The sequence below is a fragment of the Molossus molossus genome, unplaced genomic scaffold (genome assembly GCF_014108415.1).
Source record: "Molossus molossus isolate mMolMol1 unplaced genomic scaffold, mMolMol1.p scaffold_m16_p_5, whole genome shotgun sequence".
Taxonomy (NCBI): Eukaryota; Metazoa; Chordata; class Mammalia; order Chiroptera; family Molossidae; genus Molossus; species Molossus molossus.
Genome location: NW_023425388.1, coordinates 53,434,357 through 53,454,609, shown reverse-complemented (window position 1 = coordinate 53,454,609; position 20,253 = coordinate 53,434,357). Strand labels below are relative to the sequence as shown.

General features: G+C 39.7%; 1 non-coding gene across 1 annotated transcript; it reads left to right on the top strand.

Annotated features, from left to right (window-relative positions):
• The first annotated feature begins 19,480 nt into the window (after window positions 1-19,480).
• On the top strand, window positions 19,481-19,543 carry LOC118617982. The gene has a single exon (XR_004956929.1). It is a non-coding gene; the product is annotated as a U7 small nuclear RNA (small nuclear RNA).
• Window positions 19,544-20,253: the final 710 nt, after the last annotated feature.

Below are 20,253 nucleotides of genomic sequence, written 5' to 3'. Positions count from 1 at the left end.
TCCAAAATGTTTAAGCACTTTAAAAAAAAAAATTTAGGAATCAGTTATTTTTATTTTATTTTTTTAAATCTTTATTGTTGAATGTAGAATGTATTACAGATGTTCCACATTTTTCCCCCATGGACCCCCTCCTCCCCACTCCCGCCCTTCTCCTGCCTTTTCCCACACTATTGTCTGTGTCCATTGGTTATGCATATAAGTTCTTTGGTTTATTTCTTCCCACCCCCCACCCCCACCCCTTTCCCTTTGAGGTTTGTCAGTCTAGCAATGAATTTGTACTTCTTAATCCCTTCACCTTTTTCACCCATTACCTCACCCCCCCTCCCAACTGGCAACCAACAAAATGTTCTCTGTATCTATGAGAATGTTTCTGTTCTACCTGTTCATTTTGTTTGTAGATTCCATTGGTTTTTTTTTATTTGTTTTATTTTTTTATTTTTTATCCTCACCCGAGGACATTTTTCCATTTTTTGTTCAGGTAGAGTGGGAGGGAGAGAGAGGAACAGAGAGAGAGAGAGAAACATCGATGTGAAAGGAACACATCGAGTGGCTGCCACCCGCACGACCGACCAGGGCCGGGGACAAACTGCAACCAAGGTACGTGCCCTTAGCGGGAACCGAACCCCGGTCTCTCTGGACCGCAGGCCGACGCTCTAACCGCTGAGCCAAACCGGCCAGGGCTCCATTGTTGATAGATATGTATTCATTGCCATTTTGTTTGTTCATATATTTTATCTTTTTCTTCAAAAAGACCCTTCATCATTTCATATAATAATGGTTTGGTGGTGATGAACTCCTTTAACTTTTTCTTGTCTGGGAAAGTCTTTATATGGCCATCGATTCTAAATGACAGCTTTGCAGGATAGAGTAATCTTGGTTGTAGGTTCTTGCTTTTCATCACTCTTAATATTTCTTGGCACTCCCTTCTGGCCTGCAAAGTTTCTTTTGAGAAATCAGCTGACAGCCTTATGGGAACTCCCTTGTAGGTAACTAGCTGCCTTTCTCTTGCTGCTTTTAAGATTCTCTCTTTGTCTTGAACTTTTTGCATTTTGATGATGATGTGTCTTGGTGTGGGCCTCTTGGGGTTCATCTTGTTTGGGACTCTCTGTGCTTCCTGGACTTGTATGTCTGTTTCCTTCACCAAGTTAGGAAAGTTTTCTGCCATTATTGTTTCAAACAGGTTTTCAATTTCTTGTTCTCGCTCTTCTCCTTCTGGCACCCCCAAGATCCGAATGTTGGCACGCATGAAGTTGTCCCAGAGGCTCCTTACACTCTCCTCATTTTTTTGGATTCTTTTTTCTTTTTGCTGTTCTGATTAGGCGTTTTTTGCTTCCTTATATTCCAAATCTATGGTTTGCTTCTTGGATTTACGTACTCTACTATTGAATCTGTGTTAATTATTCTTTATTTCAGTTAATGCCTCCTTCAATTCTGACTGTGCATCCATCATTTCTGACTGGTCCTTTTTTATACTCTTGAGGCCCTCACTAAGTTCACTGAGGTTCTCACTAAGTTCATTGAGCATCCTTATAAGCAGTATTTTGAACTCAGCATCTGTTAGGTTGCTTATCTCCATTTCGCTTAGTTCTTTTCTTGGGGTTTTGTTCTGTTCCTTCATTTGGGACCTGTTTCTTTGACTCCTCATTTTGGCTGCCTCCCTGTGTTTGTTTCTATGTATTACTTAACGAGTGGTATGGGGCTAGCTGAGACCAGATGCTGCTCGTTTAAAAGAATTTAGGAAAAACCTGAAGCAGGATCCAATACAGGCCAATTCTATGGTTAAGCAAGTGGCAACAGCTTGGGTGGGCCTGAAAGTTGGGTGGGGTGGGGCCTCAGGGAGGCACCAGGGTGGGGCTACCAGTGTGAGCCAGGTTGCTGGAGTCCCAGATATGGCGACTGTCTGCCGCCCCAGGGAAGGGCTCACCAAAGGAACAAAGGCCTCTGACAGCACGTTTGTCTCCGAGAAAGCCCCCTCTCCAGCCCTTGCTCCAGTGCCAAACAGCTCAGTTCTTCCCTGTGTGTCTCTGGCACCCCTGGAGCTGCCTCCCCTCCAAGCATAGAGGGAGAGAGTCCGACAAGTCCGTGCGCGGGCCCTTTAAGGAGCTGCCTGGGGCTCCAGCCGGGTCAGCTTCCCTGAGCCTCAGTTCCCGCTGATTTTTCCAGCCAGAAGTTATGGGGATTCTCTTCCTGGCACTGAAACCCTGAGCAGGGCTCCTGGTGTGGGACGGGGACCCCTCAGTCCTCAGGGAGGACCTTCCCAGCCGAGGTGTCCTCCTGATTTTTATCCACCACACGTGGGTATGGGACCAGCCCGTCGTGCCTCCGCCCCTCCTACCAGTGTGGATGTGGCTGCTGCTTTAATTCCGTAGTTGTAGGACTTCCATTCAGCTTGATTTCAGGCTGTTTGGAATGATGGTTGTTCTGTAGTTTAGTTGTAACTTTGATGTGGTTGTGGGAGGGATACCATGTTTACCTACCCGCCATCTTGACCGGAAGTCTTTAGGAGTCAGTTCTTTTATATATATATATGTATTTATTTATTTAATCCTCACCTGAGGACATTTTTCCATTTTTTGTTCAGATAGAGTGGGAGGGAGAAACAGGAAGAGAAAGAGAGAGAGAAGCATCGACGAGAAAGGGACACATAGAGTGACTGCCACCCACACAACCCAACCAGGGCCGGGGACAAACTGCAACCGAGATACGTGCCCTTAGCGGGAACCGAACCCGGGTCTCTCCGAACCTCAGGCCGATGCTCTAACCACTGAGCCAAACTGGCCAGGGCGGAATCAGTTCTTTAAGTGTGAAATATGGGTTAATTCAATATAAATACTAGAAGGAATCTCAGAGGTGATCTGGCCCATCTTCTTCATTCTGCAGATTATAAAACCAGAGCACACGGAGAGAACTCCGTGTATCCATGTTCACCATGAACAGATATGACCGGAGGCATATTCAAAGTCAAAACAGCACGTTCTTAATCATTGTCTCATTTGCTATTCACAGGACTCTGGGTTTGCCCCAAATCAAATTGGTTAAAGCGATTTGCCTCAAGCCACACAGTTAATGTGACATCTATAAACAGACCTTAGCTTTTTTAAGTCCCCATTCCAGTGCTTATAAGACTCTGTAAAGAGACCTTGTGGGATTCTTCCCAAATAAATGATAACCACAGAAAATTTATTCTTTTGATAGTCCCAATAGCAAACAAACAAATATAAAACACTGAAAGTCAAAACTTTATACCGAACTCTTCTCACAATTAGTATTAAATAAACCACCTGCTTTTATTTCTTTATTTCCTATAACAATTCAGAACACTTTAAAAAATAGGATTTCTAGAATGCTTTCATTATAAAACATTCTCACACATGTTAATCATGTTAATTCATTTGGTTTGGCCATTCCTTAGAACAAATTGCTATTATTGTTGTTATTATTATCATCTCTTTGAAGATGGGACACTGAATCCCACAATCTCAAAGGTAATCAATGACAGCAGAAATGTAGAATGTCTAATTTTGTTTTTTATTTTTAAAATTTTTTAATTGATTTTAGAGAGAAAGGAAGGAAGGGAGAGAGAGAGAGAGAGAGAGAGAGAGAGAGAGAGAGAGAGAGAAACATCGATGAAAGAGAACATTGATTGGGTGCCTCCTGCATGCCCCCCACTGGGGATTTGGCCCACAACCTGGGCATGTGCCCTGACTTGATGCTCAACTGCTGAGCCACACTGGCCGGGCAGGATTTCTGATTTTAAATTCAATAGATTAACTTATTACTTCTGGCACCCTTCAAACTATTTCTCTCTTTTTTTTCATTCTTTTTCTTTATTCATTTTAGAGAGAGAGAAAGGGAGAGGGAGAGGGAGAGGGAGAGAGAAAAATCGATGAGAGAAAACATCAATTGGCCACTTCCTGCATGCCCTCCACTCTGGATCAGGCTCACAATCTGGGTATGTGCCCTGAATGGGAATTGAACTGACAACCTCTTGGTGCATGGGTCGATGCTCAACCACTGAGCCACACCAGGCTCAAACCTGGTTTCTTGTTGTATTTGTTTTAGTCTCATGAAAACACATTTTGGCAACCACAGTCCTGAATAACACTTGTGTATTGAAATGTCTATTTTCTTTTAGAAAAATAGTGGCCCTATAGATTAGAGACTATTGAGTCTTTGTGTGCTATATAAGGAAAGGTTTTGCTATAAACACTAGCATTGAAAACTGGGTTTTCAAAATGCATTTATAAGTACTCGCCTACCAAAATCAAGTTTACAGTTAAATTTTTATTTTCAATCTGTTCCTCAGGAAAACATATAAATTAATAAAAAAAATAAAATGTATAGATTGTATATATTTCTCTGGAAAGCAAAGACAAAAAAGGAAACATGGTAGAAAAAATAGTAAACTCTCAGAGTACAGTAGTGTCCCGTGTTTTTAATCATTTGGGTATTACCAGTCCCTTTCACTTGGTCAATGTAAAGTTGTCTTAAATTTTACTTAAGTAACTCCTTACTTAACCTAAATTAGTGCAGAAAATAATATATAGTATATAAATATATATATGTACATATATATAAGGAAAGTGATAGTGTTCTCAACTTAAAGCTATATTGAGTGAGAGTGGATCAAATGGTGAACTGAGTACATGTACCTACCTTCTCACCTTTAGAAATCTATCTATCTATCTATCTATCTATCTATCTATCTATCTATCTATCTGCATGTGTGTAGATACATGCAAAATATATTAAGTAGGTATACCTACTACGACATAATTTAAAACCAATAAAAATGAGTAACAAAGCTGTAAGAGGATTCATCTCTGTTGAAAGAAATTATGATAGATGTGTATAAATGTGTATATAAAATTATATATATGTGCATAAAATGTGGAAAATATAATGTGTATATTTAATGTACACACATACACACACAGGCTTTGATTACTAAGAAAATCACAGCTCTATACACCTAGTTGATTAAATCCCATCCCCACCTCCAGATCCTCTATTTTGACTTTGGGTTTATTAACTCTCTGCAGGCTGTCTTGGTTTTACTGCCAAACTCCACATTGTGTTTCTGAAATATATCCACGTTAATATATGTGGGTTTTGTTCGTCAGCATTAATTATACATTCTTTTGGTAGATGTTCGGTCGTTTGCAACTCTTCACTGATGTAGCGCTACAGTGAACATTCTAGGACGTAGATGTCTCTTAGGCGCAATACAAGCACATCTCTTAGGGCCACTCTGATGGGTGGCTAGATCAGCTAGTTAATTTTTGTTTTCAAAGTTTATCTTCAGCTTTAATAGATATATCTAAATGGTTGTGTGGTCTTATTCTCCCCCAGCAGTGGAAAAGAATTTTCATTTTACCACTTACTCTTAAAATAGTATGTGGCACATCAAAGTATCATGTAATATTTTACTATTATTGAGATTAAGCTAAAATCTACCTCATAATATGACTTAAATAAAATTTTCCATACATTCTGTATAATGCCTATATGTTAGCAAACCTTGACTGTTTGCTAAAAATAAACATAAAAACACTTGGGTCCTGTATATTCTGGAGGGTATTTGATTTTCAATTCAGTTTTATAATTGCTATTTGTTTAATTCTTGTTTATTATTTTATATTAAGTCAAATTTATAACTAATATTTTTTTTCTAGAAAATAGTCATCTCCTATTTTATTCCTAATTTTATTGACAATTTAACAATATTTATTAAATATTTATATTTATTTTTTAATAATTACTACATTTATTCACTGCCTTTTCTTTTTCTTGATTAGTTTGAATAGAACTCCATCCAGTTAAAATTGGTTAATATTTTTTAAAGAATTGACCTTTGATTTTGTTGTTTACTTTCCAATTTAAAATTATTTTGGCTAAACTAAATTTCTTTAGGTTTACCTATTTCCTCTTTTGTGGTTTCTTGAGTTGAATGTGATTTTCTCATTAACTCATGACTTATTTTAGAATTTGTTTCTTAATTTGCAAACATATATTCTTAGTGGGTGTGGGTATTTTCATATGTAGATTATTTCAAATTTAAATCCACTTTCATTCAAGAACATGTTATTGATTCTTTGAAACTTAGTGCAACTTCCTTTGTGACCAATTGCTTACATAGTTGCAAAGAACTAGTTTAGATCAGCTAGTTTAGATCAAATCTTCTACATTCAGAGCTAAATTTTGTCTGATTGATAGATCACTTCCTGGTATATGCATGTTAAAGATCATTCACAGTGATTATGAATTTGTCCAATTCACCTTGTGAAGTATGTGTATTTTGAGGCAATATTGTTTAATAACTACACGTTTATTATTATACTAATCATAAACGTGTAGTTATTCTCAGTAAGATGTTGCATGCATCATTATCAGTATCATTGCAATGTTGTTGCTGTTGTGTCTTTCTTAATTCCATTGAATTAAAATAATAATTTGTATTTTGTCTTTTAGGAAATATCTACTGAATTATCTGACATATTTTAGTGTTTAGACTATCTGTGTTGAGTCTTCTTATTTTATGTATCCCAAAGGTGATAAGAAAAATTTCGTATTGTTCAGCAATCCAAAATTATGAAAATAATTACTTAACCAGAGGAATGAATGAGCTCTTGCATTGAATTAGTGAGGTGGTGGCAGTAGTACCAATAATGTGTGTATATGTGCACATGTATGTGTAAGTATGATATAACTTAAAGAGTCAGGGGCTAGATAGGTAAAACCTGGTGGATGCAAAAGTTTTTGAAGTGTGATGAGGACGTCATTTTATAAATCTTCACGATTTTGGAAAAACTTTGTTGTAATAGTTATAAGAGAAAATCCTGGAATAATTATTTTTCACAGTCAGTAAAAATTAATTGGCATCAATAGTTTTAAAAGTAATATCCTTAAAAGTCCCTTTCTCTTCCAAGTTCAACCTTTGTATCATAACCTTGATTGTGGTATGAATTTGCTTAAATTATTATTTCTAGGTATTTGGACAAACTTCAGTGATATCTTTGTTGGAATTTTCATGATTTCTGATGATTTTACTTATTCTAGTATTGATATACACAATGTATCAATACACAATGTCAGCTGCTCCTGTCACTGGAGAAATGCAAACTTGTGAATTATTTCAGGCCCTTGCAGAGCCATAATTAATTCAATGGCCATACATATAGTGTGTTTTTGAAACAGGACCTTCCCTAAGTCTCTGGAAAGAGGAGAATAAAGAGCAACACTTTGTGGACTCAAGAAGCTCACATTTCAGTAGTGAAGACAAATAAGGGTGATACAATGCGGCAATGCTATGTGAAGAGGTGGTAGTTAGTTCAGCTAGGGCTTGCCAGAAGAGGGCTTGTGTGAGGACACTCCATAAAGGAAATGTCACAGGGCCCAAAGGCCAAAGAATGAGAAAATTTCAACAAGAGGTTTAACGAGGGAAGTTTGTTTGATCAGAACACCCTATGCAAGCAGAAGTAAAGAGATGGGAATATGCTTGGCTGGACTAGGAAGAGTAGGTGCTAGTCAGTGTAGTTGGAGAATGAGGGCAGGGAGAAAGCAGTGCTTGATGCAAATTAATTAATTAACTAATAATTATTATTGTAGCTAACACATATATAAGTACCATTCTAAGTTCTTTAATATAATAAATCATTTAAGCCTTAAAATAAATTTATGCTATAGCTATTATTATCCCCATACTATAGATGAAGGAACTAAAGTCCAGAGAAGTTAAAACTTTACCAAGGTCTCAGAGCTAGAAAATCATAGAAATAAATTAACATCTAGGTATTGAGTTCCAGAGCCAGAGCTCTTAAAGACTGAGTAGAAGTAACAGCATATGGGAGGGAAATTTACAAGATCAGCTATCATCAGAAAGCATACAGACTTCATGTATTGTTATATTTCCTTGACATAAATGATTCCCTTAGGACAATGGCTATTTGTAACTACTACCAGATACAAAGACCGAGGCAATCCAGATGGGAACTGACAAAAACCCTACAGCCTGGTGAACCTATTCCCATTTTTTAAGAGTGTTGGTTTTCCTTATGAAAAGCTAAACCTTATAGGCTGTGAAAGTAAGATAGTTTTAAAACGAGCCCTCGGGAGAAAAACCAGAGTAGACAATGTCAGCTGCTCCTGTCACTGGAGAAATGCAAACTTGTGAATTATTTCAGGCCCTTGCAGAGCCCTCAAGCTCTTATGGGCAAATGTTTTTATTTAAAACTATTTAAATCACGTTACGTTAATTTACCACCATATTTCTGAGTTCTGGCCTGAAGCCAGCATCTTCCCAGTCCTAATTTGGTCCCCACTTGAATTCAAATTTTAAATGTCATGTTTCCAAAGAAACTAAGCTAACTTTCGGGACTTGGAGAAAGCTACGCCCTGTAGCTTCCTCATGCTTAGGTGTGTTGTATGGAAACATACAAACAATATACATGTTTTCCCAAACAGGGATCTAGCTAACTTTGTCCACCTCAAGTCTCTTTAAAACTACAAAATGGATTTTAAGAAACTCTGTGTCCAGAGCTCACTCACATCATTGCCTGTTGCCTTGAGCTGCTACTGATAACTCAGTGACTGCCTCTTCCATGGGAACGTCCAAACCCCAGGTCTCATTTCTTGTAAAAGTTCCCTCCCATATGCTGTTACTTCTACTCAGTCCTTAAGGGCTCTGGTAATGTAGATTTTGAGTCAAAGCCTGTTTTCGCTGAAGAAGAAACTGAGGTTAAAGAGACGAGTTATTTGCCTGTCACACAGAGAGTGGTTACTGAACACAGGCTCCAGTCCAGAGTCCTCAGCTTCCAGCAAGAACTTTTTCCATGGGGATTAAGAATCTCAATATTTAACTGACTTAAATGGCTGAGTTGGAGGTAATGAAGAGGAAAAATAAAGAGACAAGGATGTGTTTAGAGCTTCATCCGGGGTAGTTTTATGTGGTGGAAGTAATCATTGGGTTTTTGAAAGGAACTATAATTGTAGTGTATGTGAATTGTAATTCAAACATGCAGGTGGGCAAAATGTTCAGTTTTCTTTATTTTTACATAATTTAACCTATTGTATATGTAGGATTCCTGTTCTACTAAGCGGTGGAAACTTAATCTTGGTCACTTTAGGGTTCTTGTTCTTATTCTTGGTTTTCTTCTAAGTGCTAAAGGATGTATTTTATGCTACGGCACCAGGAGGCATCTGGTCCTCTGCTGCCATTAATCATTCACTGAGATACCCACACAGATTTGATTTCTGTCCCTCGTCCACATGGATCACTGCTCAGTCATCCCTCACTCTCGTGACCGAGAGGTCTGGTTCTCTCTCTGTGCCCCTGGGCCACCTGGGACTGTGAGGCCACGCCCTGTTCGCATGCACTATGCAGTATTTCCACACGGGACTGTGTGTTTTGCTCAGACTTTCCTGGGAAGCAAGGACAGGCGTCTCAGCTCTCTAATTCTACAAATCTGTCTGAGGATTTGATTATCTTCCCCAAGGGTTTGGTCTGGGGTAGAAAAAGTGGTAGAAAACTTTTTCAGGGTCTTAGCATATCTATGTATATATATTGCTTTGTGACTCAGTAATCTGCCCAACCTAGGAAATTGTTTCTTCTTCTTTTTTTAGCTTTTAATTATAGAAAATTTTAAATATATACAAAAGTAAAAATGTATAATGAACCCATGTATCCTACCCAACTTCAGCAATCATTGATCCCAAACCATTTTTTTTCTTATCTGTACTCTTGCTCATTTTCTTTTTTTTATCCTCACCTGAGGACATTTTTCCATTTTTTGTTCAGGTAGAGTGGGAGGGAGAGAGAGGAACAGAGAGAGAGAGAAACATCGATGTGAAAGGAACACATCGAGTGGCTGCCACCCGCACAACCGACCAGGGCCGGGGACAAACTGCAACCCAGGTACGCGCCCTTAGCGGGAACCGAACCCGGGTCTCTCAGGACCGCAGGCCGACGCTCTAACCGCTGAGCCAAACCGGCCAGGGCCTCTTGCTCATTTTCTACCAGTGTTAATTTGAAGAAAATCTCAAATATTATATACTTTCATTTGTAAACATTTAGGTAATCTCTAAATGATAAGAATTTTTTTAAAAGGCAAAATATAATACTGTGAGTATTTAAGAAAACAATTTCCTAACATCAAATATCTACTTAGTATTTACATATTGCACATTTTAATGTCTAATAAATATTTTGCTTTTCAATAAAACACAAACAAACAAAAACACCTTGACATCTTGAAGAAACCAGGTCATCTGTCATGCAGATTTTTAGGGAATCATTATCTGAACCCCAGGTGGGGAACTGCTTCCCCATCCCTTTCCCCCACCTATACACATCCACTAGATATCCTCCTAAATCTATTGTTCGAGCTTCTTGCTATTGTCACAGAAAACCCACATCAGAGAAGCTTACCACCATAGAAACATATTTCTTCAAGAAAAGCTTAAAATAGTTACTGATCCTCTAAACAGTGGCTTTCTTCCATATAGTGATACAGGGACCTGCTCTGTTTTCATGCAATGATAAGGTACTAGGATCTTTATCTTTGTGGCTCTACTGTGTCTATCTAACATGTACCTTTAAATTGGTCAAGCAAGTTGACTCATTCCAGTTAGCCAGCCAGCAGGGAGGGAAAAAAGCATGGGTGATCTCATGTGGAGGTGTTTATTTCTCTAATGTGCTAGCCTGGAAATGGTGTGCATCGCTTGCACTCATGTTCCATGGCAACAACTGCAAAGGAGCCTGGGAAGTAACACTGGGCTATGTGCTAGGAGGAAGAGGGGATAGGTTTCGTGTAAAATCAGCTAGTGTCTGCCACTCTCCAAGGGCTGTAATTTTGAAGTTCAAAAGCCAAAATAATAGTCTCTTTTGTTCATGCTGTTCTGTTATCTGTTCCCTTAGTTAATAAATTCAGATGTGCCTACTTTGGCTGGGCAGCATCATGGCGTTAGAGGAAGTACTAGGGTTGAGGCAGAAAAATATCAGTTACAATTTCAATGTTTTTTTTTCCTGCTGTGCAATGTAGTACTTTTTAAACAGGCTTATAGCATAGTTTCATTGAGTTTGGATCCTTGACCTACCATGATTTAGTTGTATAAACTTGGTTAATGTTTCTGAGCTGTGTTTTCCATATTTATAAAATGACACCAATCATGCCTTATTTCATATGCTTGTGGTAAAAATGAAATAAGATAAGCAAAGATTTTAGTACAATGCCTGATATAAAGCAGAATCTTAATAAATGGTAGATACTAATAGTAAAGAAAACGATGAAGTTTCATCTAACAAACCATTCCCCATTACTTTAAGGCAGATGATATAAACCAAGTGTCTAGATATACCTAGTTTTCTGAATGTAGTCATCAAAATCCACCTGGAAAATTTTGACTGCCTGTCTCCTCATCCTGAATATAAAACACTTTAAAAATCAGAAGCAATAGAGTTGAATGACATATAAATAATTGTCATTTTGAATAGTATAGATTGTACTATGCGTATTATTCACACTTCCAAATGGATTATTTCCTTTACAAAAGGAATCAGAGATGATTTTTCTTATTACTGTTGAGATTCTTGTTTCTGCCTTGTTTTGTTTTGCTTTGAACTTGACAGCTATTTGCCTTCAGCGATATACACAGATGCACCTCCAAATGCCTGGCAATGAGCATTTGCAAGGAAACTCTTGCCTTGCCCTTGCTCACTCCCAGGCCGAGAGATGCAGCTGGAAACAGGAGCAGCTGCCTCTGGTGCCCTAGTTTAGGACACTTAAAACACAGCTTTAGCTTTATCCCGTTTTAAGTACAGACATTTCAAGATCCCATGGAATGGGACACGACCCATCTGCTTTATATTTGGATGCTTCTTTTACTGAAGATAGACTGCAGGGGGAGGGGGAGGGGAAGGAAGGATGGAGTTAGAGCCTCTTGATGCCAGGTCAATGATATTTGTATTTTTAGAGTACCTTTCACTTCCAAGAATGTGTCTACTCTATCTCAGTGTCCACAGTCACATTAGTCCCTCAGCTATTACATGTTGTTGTTTTTTTTAAAAGTTAGATGGTGGTGTTTCATTTGAGTTGAAAAAAGGTAGATCCAGTTGGGAATTGGACCTGTACAGCTTTGTGGGTTGCTCACCTCACAGAGCATCATCCTTCTTAGGGTGAAGGGGAGTCACCATTCCACTGTTCTGCTAACAGCCTATTTTTATGTTCAGGAAGTCAAGTTATTGTGGAATCATGAGAATTGGATATGGAAAGAATTCACGAAGCAATCTATTCCAGCTTCAGGCCACTTAAGAATTTTTAGTTTGTTCTCCAATGGTTTGTTCTCTTCTCACCGTGTGCTGAGCTGATTTCACCCAAGGCTAAAATTCTGTCAATTTCATAAACAAAAACACAGAGGTGTGAACAGTCTATTCACAGCGAGATTTAAATGGCTTTCCGTGAAACAGACTACTTTCTACTGCAGTTTTCTTTCACAGGACAGTTATCTTTCATTAAACAAAACCCAAGTCACTGTACATAGATGAGAATATATAAACATGTTAAAAATAAACAGAACAAAAATCAATGAATGAGACACAACCCATTAAAACATATATGACAGGGCCCTGGCCGGTTTGGCCCAGTGGTTTGAGCATTGGCCTGCGGTCCAAAGAGACCCAGGTTCGGTTTTCACTAAGGGCACGTGCCTCAGTTGTGGTTTGTCCCTGGTTCTGGTTGAGTCGTGTGGGTGGCGACCACTCAATGTGTCTCTTTTGCATCGATGTCTCTCTCTCTCTCTCCCCCCTCCCACTCTATCTGAACAAAAAATGAAAAAATGTCCTCAGGTGATAATTAAAAAAAACCAAACATGTATGACAGGAAATACCCTTTAAGATAATATGATTTATCTTGTCATTATCATTCCAAATATCGATACAATAGCCAAATTTGAGCTATAGTATCAAAATAGCGAAAAGAATAATTGATCTTTAAACCACTTTCATAATTTTACTAAAGATAAAATGAGGACATAGAGAATTGAGAGACTTGCTTAAGGGTTCCTAGAAAACTATTTGTAGGCTTCTCCACTGATATATAAACCATGGATCTTTGTACTATAGATATATACATATACAAGCTTGGTCTATAGTAACAGCCTTAAAGTAATGGGAATCACTTAGAGTTAGAGAAAAATATGCAGTCAATTAACTGCTTAGGAACTCTGCAAATCGCTGATTGAAGTTTGCAAGTATCAATGTCACCCAATAGCTTCAGCAGGATTTGGTACAACATCAGGTGAATTAAAAGTCTCTAAAGAACTTATGATTAAATTACATTTGTAGTAAAATGGTTGGATTTGAGAAAATTACCTGCTTGAAAATGCCATTGACCTTAAGTTAGTTACAGAAAACTAGCCTCTGAGTAGGAAATCAACAGTGTATTAGTGCCATCTCTGCCTATGAAGTGTTGGATGAGTTGTGGTAATTACTGAACTTCTCTAACGTGAAGGGATGTAATTAAATTGTTCCTAACGCCCTGTGAGAGCTCCACTAGTTTACCCAGCATAGCTGTTCTTGCTCCATTAAGGAAATTTCACACATATGCTCCGTGGAAGAGTCTTTCATCATATGAAGTTTGGAGCATGTCTTTCATTGGAAGAAACTAATGAAGAAATGTCAACCAGGCTCATTGATTTATTTTACAACTATACTCCATACAATCTTTGTGAGGTTATTCCGTAATGCTCTAGAATAACACATAAATACATTTAGTTCTGAGAGAAGTCAAAGACTTGAAAAATAATATAAAAAATAAGTAATCCCTATTGACATGGCTTCTATTCACAGCAGAATTTTCAGGCTGAGAATTTACCAACCTGGAAAATATAGAATGAAGGGTAAGAGGGGAAGGGGGAGGGGGAGAATAACTGGACTGCTGTGGGAATCCCTGCAGTTGGAAATTTTTCTGTAACATGACAAAGGTCCTTTGAAGGGAGGCCATCTGCTCACTGCGGACCAACAACCTCAATGCTGCGCAGAGTACTTGAGACAGGCAACACCCTTCCTCTTTCGTTAGCTTCATGTTTTCAAAATCACATTTCGAGTTGGTTATCACTATGGAACTATGTCTGATTTGTAAACTTGTAACTTATGTGAAGTTGTAACTTATGTGAACTAATAAGTAGTATTTGTTTTACAGATTGGGCATCACAGTTAATATTTCTGGAAGGCATTTATTCACCTAAATTCTTATGCGTATGCACCCTACATTGTTGAATATCAAGAAATAGGATCATAATAAAATGCAGTCTACATACCTGTCACACAGGACCCTTTCCCAGCTGAGAGATTCCTCTTCCGAAGTTTTCAGTGGCACCTGTTACTCATTATTCACCCACTTGTTTGCACACTTGACCTCCTCCCTGAATGTATCCTTTATGACTGAAACCATATCTTATCTATCTTACACACCCAGGTAAGTTTGTTTCCAAAACATTTAAATGTTTTTAAAGTAATTAATGAAAATTAAGGTCTGTAGTTTGGTGACATTACATCTCTCATTACATTTGGGTGTCACACACCTGTGTCAAGGAAACAAGTCCGGTATCCAATCTGATCCCATATCTCTAAGGTGAAGAATGAGAATAACAGTGATTACTTTTCTACCTTATAGGGTTATTGTAGTAATCAAATAAAAAAGAGGGTGTTATTGTGTATTATAATTTTAATGGGCTCTAAATAGGGTATTATAATGCAATTTTTTATATTTTTAATGGTCTTCACTTAGTAACAAAAAATATTAAGTCACTAAGAAGAAAAACTAAATTAGGTTTACAAAGGGTTATACTTTGGGTATTAAGAAAATTATTTTGGATAAAGAATTAGAAAGGCGACTTCCGGTCAAGATGGCGGCGTAGGTAAACTCGGTATCGCCTCCTCCCACAACCACATCAAAATTACAACAAAACTACAGAACAACCATCATTCAGAACCACCTGAAATCGAGCTGAATGGAAGTGCTACAACTATGAAATTAAAGCAGCCGCCACACCCAGACTGGGAGGAGGGGCAAAGGTGGATGGGCTGGTCCCACACCCACGTGTGTTGGATATACATCAGGAGGACACCTCAGCTGGGAAGATCCTCCCTGAGGACTGAGGGGTCCCTGTCCCACACCAGGCGCCCAGCTCAGGGTCCCAGGACCAGGAAGAAAAGTCCCCATAACTTCTGACTGTAAAAACCAGCGGGAACTGAGGCTGAGGGGGCTGCGGCTGCTAGAGCCCCAGGCAGCTCCTCTTAAAGGGCCCGCACATGGACTTACTCAAACCTACTCCCTCTGAGCTCTGAGGGGAGGTAGACCAGAGAACAGGGAAGAACTGAGCTGTTTGGCCTCAGTTCGGACGAGGGCTAGAGGGGCAGCTTTCTCCTGGACAGATGTGATGGTGGAGGCCATTGTTCCTTTGGTGAGCCCTTCCCCCACAGGGTAGGCCAACTGCTGCCATATCTGGGACTCCAGCAACCTGGCTCACACTGTTGGCCCCACCCTGGTGATTCCCTGAGGCCCTGCCCCATCCAACTTTTGGGCCCACCCAAGCTGTTTCCAAAGGCTTTACCATAGGATTGGCCTGTCTTGGATCCTGCTTCAGAGTTTCCTCAAATCTCTCAAGCAAGCAGCATCTGGTCTCAGCGAGCCACATTCCTCTCCTTAAGTGGCCCCAGGCCTGGCACTAGAAGCCTTGGTTCACAACTTGGCTTTTCTTGAACACCTCCAAGTCCAGCACAAGAAGCAGCCATTGGCAGATCACTTTGTAGCTTATGCCGGGTGGCCCTGGATAGAGTACAGGCAGTGGCTGACCTGGCCCCAGAGCCAGCACACCTGTTGGACAGCTTCAGACCACATGGAAACACCACCACTCAACCACCTCCACAAGTGACACACTCAATGAGTGGGCTCAGTGGGTACCAGAGCCCTGATGAAGTAAGTCTTGCTCTGTGTGGTGGGCCCCTACACAGCTGGTCCTCCAAGGTAGTCAAAGGCCAGTAACCAGTGGGCATAGCCAGTCCTTGCAGCTGATCAGCCTGAGTAAATCCCTCAAGAAGCAAACCATCAATTTGGAATATAAGAAAGAAAAAAAACACCCAATCAGAACAGCAAAAAGAAAAAAGAATCCAAAAAAAAAAAAATGAGGATAGTGTAAGGAGCGTCTGGGCCAACTTCAAGCGTGCCAGTATTCGCATCATAGGGGTGCCTGAAGGAGAAGAGAGAGAACAAGAAATTAAAAAACTATTTGAAACAATAATGACAGAAAACTTCCCTAACTTGGTGAAGGAAACAGACATACAAATCCAGGAAGCACAGAGAGTCTCAAACAAGTTGAAGCCAAAAAGGTCCACACCAAGACACATCATCATCAAAATGCTAAAGGTTAAATACAAAGAGAGAATCTTAAAGCAGCGAGAGAAAAGCAGTCCGTTACCTACAAAGGAGCTCCCGTAAGACTGTCAGCTGATTTCTCAAAAGAAACTTTTCAGACCAGAAAGAAGTGGCAAAAGATATTCAAGGTGATAAAAAACAATGACCTACAACCAAGATTACTCTATCCTGCAAAGCTATCATTTAAAATTGATGGACATATCAAGTGTTTCCCAGACAAGAAAAAGCTAAAGGAATTCATCGCTACCAAACTAGTGTTATATGAAATGTTGAAGGGTCTTCTTGAAGGCAAAGAAGAACAAAAATATGAACAATAAAATGGCAATTAATATATATCTATCAACAATTGAATCTACAAATAAAATGAGCACGCAGAACAGAAACAGACTTATAGATTCAGAGAACTTTTTGTTGCTTGCCAGATGGGTGGGGGCTGGGAGAAGGACTGAAAAAGATGAAAGAATTAAGAAGTACAAATTTGTTGTTAGACTGATGAACCTCAAAGAGAAGGGGGGAGGGTGGGTGGGATAAGATAAACCAAAGAACTTCTATGCATATATGCATAACCAGTGGACACCATCAATAGTTTGGGGAAGTCAGGAGGGGGCAGGAATGGGAAGGAGGGTGTTAATGGGGGCAAAAGGGAGAAACATCTGTAATACATTCAACAATAAAGATGAGTTTAAAAAAAAGAAAAAGAAAATTATTTTGCCCTGTCCGGGTGGCTCAGTTGGTTGGAGTATCATTCCATGCACCAAAAGATTGCAGGTTCAATTCCAAGTCAGGGCACGAACCCAGGTTGCAACTGATTCTTTTCTCTCTCCTTCTCTCTCTCTCCCCCACTTCTTCTCTCTCTGAAAATCAATTCAAAAAATATCCTCAGGAAATAACTTAAAAAATAATTATTTTTCTTTAATCAATACAAAATGACACTGACCACTTGCCAGAATAATTACCTAGTCATGTTAGAAATCAGTGCAATTGAAGTAAGCATTTTACCAGGCAGTTCATTTGTTTCACACATCGGGTCATCTCCCCACTGCCACTGGCATGACTCTGTGCTGCTTATTCTTCAGGCTGGTTTAGCTTGGAACATGGATATGCAGGGTGGACAGCAGCACAGACTCACGGAGTCTGGTCATGTCACTCTGTGTCACTTTGATTCTTCTCTCATATAACTATCTTTATGCTCTTTTTTTAACTGGTGAAATTAGTGGCCATCAGGATGCCTCTCTCAGATTGCCTTTAAACGTATTACTTGCTGAATAAATTCTCATTGGTTAACCTACTGAGTTATGTTACCTTCAGCCTATTAGTCTCTTTACCTCAAATCCCTACACTTCCTAGTTTTGCAGTTCCTACATGAAAGATTGCAAACTCTTGCCCTGGCCGGTTTGGCTCAGCGGTTGGAGCATCAGCCTGAGGACCACAGAGTCCCAGGTTTGGTTCCCTCTAGGGGCACGTACCAAAAAAAAAAAAAAAAAAGAAAGAAAGAAATATTGGAAACTCCCTAGAACCCAACCTGGGATCACTTAGCATGTGAAACCACCATTTAGGGATCAAACATTCAATGGAGTTGTCATATGTCTATAACTTAGACTCTCTGGGGATAAGACTGGAAATGATCAAGTTTGCTGTTTTCAATTCAAAGATGAGCTGAGTTGTTCACTAATCTTATTAATGACAGAACTGGAATTAAAACTTTAGTTTCTGTACTCTTAATTAAGAACTCTTTACATTGAACAATTCTGTCTCCTTTTCTAGAGCAAAAGTTTTAAATACTCAGAATTGTTCAATACCTTTAAAAGGCCTGGTGTAAGTTCCAAGCCATTAGGCTTCATTCCTCCTGGGGTCACCCCAGCCACACAGCCCTAAGCCAGCCATTTTCAGACCAGCGCAGGGCCTGAGGACGGTGTCTGTGTTATTGAGTGTGTGTACATTGGTTACTACAAGTATCTGCAGTTCTAAGGCCTCTCCGTGGATCGCATTTCCTTGCAAGTTGCACTGCAGTGACCCAGACACAACACTGACAGCTGTGGTGTAAATAAATAAAAACAGAGTATTTTGATCCTAACGGGGGAGGGGTAGTGAGAGGTTGAGGATAAGAAGAGAAAGAGGCAGACAGAATGAAAGAGCCACAGCTGTGAAAAGAACAGATGCTGGCCAGGAGAGAGCGAGAGAGTGAGAAGGGGAGGAGAGAGATTAGGGTTCCACCAATGTCAGAAATGTTGAGGCTCTTGGAAAAGGATACACATACTTGGGACAGGTGGGAAGTGTTTACATTAAAACCAGAATATCAGATGCCTTCCTAAACGCTAGCCAGATCATGGAAGACCCAAGTTGACCCAAAGGAAAAAAGCTGAAGTCCTGGCCTAGAGAGCCCATTACAGAGAGAGCCTCCAGAATTCTTTATATTCCATTCAAATGACTGAGTATCAGCTGTGTGTTGCTGGATATCAGCTGTGTGTACCAACACACTATGCAGTATGCCGGTAGCTCTCAAAATGTGGTCCCTAGACCAGCAGCATCAGCATCTCTAAGCAAACTGATACAAATGCAAATTTTCTGGACCCAATCAGACCTACTAAATCAGAGATTCTGAGGGTAGGTCTTGACACCTTTATTGTAACAAATCTTCCGGGTAATTTTGGTGTATGCTCAAAATTGAGAGCCTCGGCTCTATGCTCATGATACTGCTCAGCTTCCTCAGGACTCTCCATAATCATATCGCCTTCAGTCACTAGGCCTCCGGTCAACCTCATACCTTGGTCCCTCTGGGTTCTGCAGGACCCATGTCCTGACATTACCAAGCATTAGTTTTCCCACAGGGGCAACAAAGACAAGAGACTCTACAGCATGAACTTCCAACAGCGGGGGCAACAACCCAACTGAACACACAGGACAAAATCCTGCAATCTATGCATTGATGTTCCATTTAGTAAGTGGTGTCCAGCACACACCCCCGACCAGAGATTGACCCCGCGCACGGACAGCAGCCTCAGTCTCAAGAATGGCTTTCTGCAATGCCTTTCATTTAAAAAAATATAAAACAGTGCTTACAGCTCTTTTTGAATTTGTCTAGTAGGTCTTCCAGTTTCTACTGGACGGCCCTCCCTAAAAAATAAATAAATAAATAAATAAATAAATAAATAAATAAATAAATAAATAAATAAAAAACATTTTTCATTAAGTTACTGAACTTGAACACATCAATGTCTAGAGGAGATATGAACATTTGGTGGAGGAAAATTCAGTTTAATATGAAGAAAAACTTATTTCCCATCCTTCGACATTGCTTTAGGGGTTGGTAATACAGTGTCTAGGAGCTGAGAGATGCAGCTTCCCGTGCTACCGCTACTAGATTTCTGACCCCTGGCAGTCACTCTTACTCTTCCATTCTGAGTTTTCCCTCCTAAAGCATGAGGGTCTTGATTAGAGAGAATACTCAAAGCCCTTTTTCAGCTCTAACAGAGAATACCTCTGTAGTGAAACTGGCTGGTTGTAGCGCCAATTAATTAGGTGACCTTCTAAGTTTAATGGTCTAGGTCAGCGGTTCTCAACCTGTGGGTCGCGACTCCTTTGGGGGTCGAATGACCCTTTCACAGGGGTCGCCTAAGACATAACAGTAGCCAAATTACAGTTATGAAGTAGCAACAAAATTAATTTTATGGTTGGGGGTCACTACACATGAGGAACCGTATTAAAGGGTCGTGGCATTAGGAAGGTTGAGAACCGCTGCTCTAGGTGGTTTGGAGGCTGCTTCAGTACAGTCAATCCATCTTTAATAATCATTGTTTTCCAAAGGAATCTGGTGGCTCACTCT